Below are 6,000 nucleotides of genomic sequence, written 5' to 3'. Positions count from 1 at the left end.
AATCCTTCTAACTTGACTTTTAAAATCAACAAAACACATGTTCTATATCTATATGATATGCTAACTTAATGATTTAAAATCTGGAAACACGAAAAACACCGTAAAACCGGATTTACGCCGTCGTAGTAACAGCGCGGGCTGTTTTGGGTTAGTTAATTAAAAACTATGATAAACTTTGATTTAAAAGTTGTTATTCTGAGAAAATGATTTTTATTATGAACATGAATCTATATCCAAAAATTATGGTTAAACTCAAAGTGAAAGTATGTTTTCTAAAATGGTCATCTAGACGTCGTTCTTTCGACTGAAATGACTACCTTTAAAAAAACGACTTGTAACTTATTTTTCTGACTATAAACCTATACTTTTTCTGTTTATATTCATAAAATAGAGTTCAATATGAAACCATAGCAATTTGATTCACTCAAAACGGATTTAAAATGAAGAAGTTATGGGTAAAACAAGATTGGATAATTTTTCTCATTTTAGCTACGTGAAAATTGGTAACAAATCTATTCCAACCATAACTTAATCAACTTGTATTGTATGTTATGTAATCTTGAGATTCCATAGACACGTATACAATGTCTCGACCTATCATGTCGACACATCTATATATATTTCGGAACAACCATAGACACTCTATATGTGAATGTTGGAGTTAGCTATACAGGGTTGAGGTTGATTCCAAAATAAATATAGTTTGAGTTGTGATCAATACTGAGATACGTATACACTGGGTCGTGGATTGATTCAAGATAATATTTATCGATTTATTTCTGTACATCTAACTGTGGACAACTAGTTGTAGGTTACTAACGAGGAAAGCTGACTTAATAAACTTAAAACATCAAAATATATTAAAAGTGTTGTAAATATATTTTGAACATACTTTGATATATATGTATATATTGTTATAGGTTCGTGAATCAACCAGTGGTCAAGCCTTACTTCCTGACGAAGTAAAAATCTGTGAAAGTGAGTTATAGTCCCACTTTTAAAATCTAATATTTTTGGGATGAGAATACATGCAGGTTTTATAAATGATTTACAAAATAGACACAAGTACGTGAAACTACATTCTATGGTTGAATTATCGAAATCGAATATGCCCCTTTTTATTAAGTCTGGTAATCTAAGAATTAGGGAACAGACACCCTAATTGACGCGAATCCTAAAGATAGATCTATTGGGCCTAACAAACCCCATCCAAAGTACCGGATGCTTTAGTACTTCGAAATTTATATCATATCCGAAGGGTGTCCCGGAATGATGGGGATATTCTTATATTATGCATCTTGTTAATGTCGGTTACCAGGTGTTCACCATATGAATGATTTTTATCTCTATGTATGGGATGTGTATTGAAATATGAAATCTTGTGGTCTATTATTATTATGATTTGATATATATAGGTTAAACCTATAACTCACCAACATTTTTGTTGATGTTTTAAGCATGTTTATTCTCAGGTGATTATTAAGAGCTTCCGCTGTCGCATACTTAAATAAGGACGAGATTTGGAGTCCATGCTTGTATGATATTGTGTAAAAACTGCATTCAAGAAACTTATTTTGTTGTAACATATTTGTATTGTAAACCATTATGTAATGGTCGTGTGTAAACAGGATATTTTAGATTATCATTATTTGATAATCTACGTAAAGCTTTTTAAACCTTTATTGATGAAATAAAGGTTATGGTTTGTTTTAAAAATGAATGCAGTCTTTGAAAAACGTCTCATATAGAGGTCAAAACCTCGCAACGAAATCAATTAATATGGAACGTTTTTAATCAATAAGAACGGGACATTACAACCGGCTCGTGGTTCACGCCTCATTTTATAGTGCTACCGGCTCGTGGTTCACACTTCATTTTATAGTGCTACCAGCTCGTGGTTCACACTTCATTTTATAGTGCTACCGGCTCGTGGTTCACACTAGATTTTATAGTGTTACCGGCTCGTGGTTCACACTTGATTACACTCATCACATACATGCTATGGTACTATCGGCTCGTTAGTTCATACCATAACATTCACAAATAAATACGCCATATACATATACGCATAATTATTCCACTCACCTCAACTCCTAGGTGATGATGATTATACAACTCCGCAAGCTTCAACGCAAGGTACCTAGTACATTAAGTACACAATCAACATACAAACTAGTGGAACTAACCACCAACACTTAACTCTTGAGCATTTAATGACCCAAGTGCATTAAATGACCCATTTACACCAAAACCGCCCATTAATGGCCAAGACTCATCATAAATCACTAAAAGCTAGTGATTAAGGTCTACTAACACCAACTAACACAAACTTAGGGGATTTCATACCCATCTTACCCAACTAGGTCAACCGTTACCCATTTGACCCATTTTAACACCAAGATTTATATTTTGGTCAAACTTGAAACTATTAACAATCTTTCACTAACACACAAGTATATTAGTGATTTAACAACACCATTCATACTTACAAACACCAAAACACAAGACCAAACCCTAGATTACAAAACCTTAGGGTTTCCTTACAACAATTTAACCCAAATTCACCCATTTAACCCCCAAATGGGTCTTACAAGTCTCAAATGAACAAACCCTAGCCATAAATCAATTAAAACTCAAAACACAGAGTTAAGACTTACCAATACTATCACAACATAGCTAGAGACATAGAGAATAACTTTAAAACTTGAGACTTGACCCGATTCGCTCTTCTTCTTCTCCAAATCTCCAAATCCCTCTCTAGAACCTCTCCATCTCTCTAAGTTTTGATGGAAGTGGATGAGAATCAAATGGAAGAAATGAGGTTTGGATAAGGTTGGGATCAGATTTGAGGCTTCAAAACCCGTCCACATGTGAAATACCAATTTTGCCCTTCATTTAACTCATTAAAAGGCTGAAAAGCATCAGATCGTGCCTATCGTCGCGCCGCGGGGTAAACCCTCCGCGCCGTGGATTAAAGGGTGATTTTAGTTCACATTTTCAAGCCTTCTAACCCTCAAAATAGGCAAAAGTCGCGTTGTGGCGATTCTGGTCGCGCCGCGGAGTTAGCCTGTTTCATCCGAACTTCAACAACTTGTTTTGGCCATAACTTTTTGACCGTAACTCCGTTTTCAATGAATCAAATATCGTTGGAAATGTAATAAGTTTCCTTTCTAATGGTAAAGTTTTGAAACATCAACTCAAACTTTATTTGGGATCGAAAAGGAACGTACACACCTTGTAACTCAAACAACGTCCAGTTTTCTTCGACATTCGAACAAGCAACACGTACATGCTTGGTACCCTTCATACACGCATCGTATAATCATCTTTATACAATTATACAACCAATTATGAACATTCTAAAGATCAATTACGTACCTCGGACATGTATGATAAAAAACGGGATGTTACACCAATGGGTCCTTCTGGCACAGCAGAATCACCTTTTGTATATCCTCCATCTTCCCCCAAGAAGAATGATAAGCATACCACTTGGGAAGATGACTCAGCTGCAAAGAGTAAGCTTGAATTCATAAAAATGAATCCAGATGAAAAGGAGGTCTACAGACTTGAGATCACTGTTCCTGAACTGGTAGAACAAAGAGCAGCAGGAATACCAGAAAGAATACGTCATATCAGACTGCTGTATCATCCACTTGACCAGCAATTCTACATTAATGCCATGGAGTTCGGCATTGATATTGGTGTGTACTTATACAACAGTGGTCAAGGCTTCAAACTGATAAAGAGAAGGCCTTCTTTTATGAGGCTTTGCAGCTGGACATGGATTTAAAGCAATATTGTGATGCCTTCACAACTGATGAAGCCAGGCAATTTATTTCAACAGCAAAATCCCTAAACGTCACTATTAATGACTATCTTACAAGTGTTCAAGTTGAGCAACAAAGAAGGGATGATGTTGAATATGCTGAAAGGCTGAGGCTCAGGGAAGAAGAAGCTAAATTGGCTGCTGACATAAAGCAAGAGGCTGAATCTATCAAGTTAGGAAAAGCCATAGTAAAAGCTTAGGACAAGGCATTGGATGAACTGGAATCTGCTGAGAATGTACCTACTGAAATTCCTATAAAGACTGAAAGAACAAAAGAGCTATCTGATCACTTCTTTAGGAGTAAGTATGTTGATATGATGACCAGAAGATCTAATCCTGGTAAGATCATCAAAGTGCATAAAGGTATAAAAAGTTCCTTCAGTATCAGCAGAGACAATAATGTCTATGAGAGGGTAGATTACACGAATCTAAGAACTTTTGAATTCAGTGAATGGATGGATATATTGCAGTACTTCATTGATAAAGGTAAAAGTGTTATTAATAATACACTGAAACCTGAACTTCAAGAACTTTTCAACAAAGCAGTCAAGTATGGGAATGCACCAGAAGTGAATGTCGAAGAAGTTCTTTCACAGAAGTCTAAAAGGAAAAAATCTATTGGTGCTGGCCCACACAGAAGAGATCTCATCATTCTACCTCCTCAAATACCAGTGTTTGATCCTGCTGAGCTACATATCCTATTTCCTGAAGCATGGGCAGCCGTAAAAGTGAAGGAAGAAGAGCTATCTGATGATGAACAAGATAAACAAAAGGATAAAAACAGATAGCCTTCTAGTGCTTAATTTGTATATTTTGTTATTTCATGTTTCTTTATACCGTCTTGTAATTATTGTATATATACTATTGTAGTAAACATGAAATGTGTTTATCTTCAAAATCATATCAATTTATAAGATATAGATATCTCAGCAAAAGATCCCAAAAACAAACCCAAAAGGGACAAATTTACTGCATATTTTTCATTAGGTCGCTTAGTGCTGGCTTTAGTGTTTTCTCTATATGTCATAAGTTTTGTCATCATCAAATAGGGGGAGATTGTTGAGTCCCTAAAGTAATTAAGGATTTAATTATGACAAAACAGAAATTTATTTGCACTAAAATGTTATGTGCAGCCAGCACAAGTTTGTTTATGTATAGACAGCAAATATTGCTATGTCGAGTGTCTAGTATGCTGCCTAGTCTACCACCACAAGGTAGACAGTATTCTTCAATCAGCACAGGATGTGTACCAAGCAACTTAAGAATATCAAGTGTCTCAGCATAGAAGAACCAGCATGGCTGGAAAGCAGCATACAACACAAGATAGCTATGCTCCATTACAAGCATAGTAGTTTTCTGAGTGGTCTACATCAATTGTAATATTCAACAGAAGTCAAAGGCAAAGTTAAATAGAAAAGGACATGCGTCGGCGGCTGACAAGTGACCTTACAAGATCACGTGGGAATGCAGAAGTTTAACGCATGTGTAGACATGTGTTATCCTTTATCAATGCCTAGGGAACACAACATTCTATTTGTTTAATCAAATAGTGGTGCCAAACCGAATTGGGGTGTTCCTACAAATAGCTACCAAAGAGGAAAGAAGGGAGCACGCTCTCTGACACAATTGTCTCCACAAGTACAGACATCCTATGTACCAATGGACAATAGAACAATTACACGGTTAATAGGACTACTATAAATTGATGTATACACTATTGTAACAAATAGTGGTGTAGGTTTTATTTATTAAGAGTCCAAACGTGTAATAGCTTTAGATAACCTCAATAGCTATAAATTAGGTGAATCTGTATCAACCAACTATCATTCCGCCAAGGATAGTTGTGATTCTTTGTGATTTATATCAATAAAGAATAATCATTGAAAAATTACCTTTGATTCTTATTTAGTTTACTTGCATGAATACTAATTTGCTTAAACTGTTAAGATAAACAAAAGAATTGTATTCACACCCCCCCCCTACAATACTCCTGTTGTTAATCAAGGGACCAACATGAATAACATGATAGAAATTTAAAACGGTCAAAAGAGCGTCTAAAATAAAAAAAAAAGGAAAAATTTAAGGTTTTTGAGGCCTCGTTTCAAAAAATATTTTGCACAAACCGCCTACGGCAGTTTTCCAATGAATAGATCTAAAAAAAATACACGATT

Source organism: Rutidosis leptorrhynchoides, chromosome 8, assembly GCF_046630445.1.
Source record: "Rutidosis leptorrhynchoides isolate AG116_Rl617_1_P2 chromosome 8, CSIRO_AGI_Rlap_v1, whole genome shotgun sequence".
Taxonomy (NCBI): domain Eukaryota; kingdom Viridiplantae; phylum Streptophyta; class Magnoliopsida; order Asterales; family Asteraceae; genus Rutidosis; species Rutidosis leptorrhynchoides.
This window is presented reverse-complemented; position numbering follows the sequence as displayed.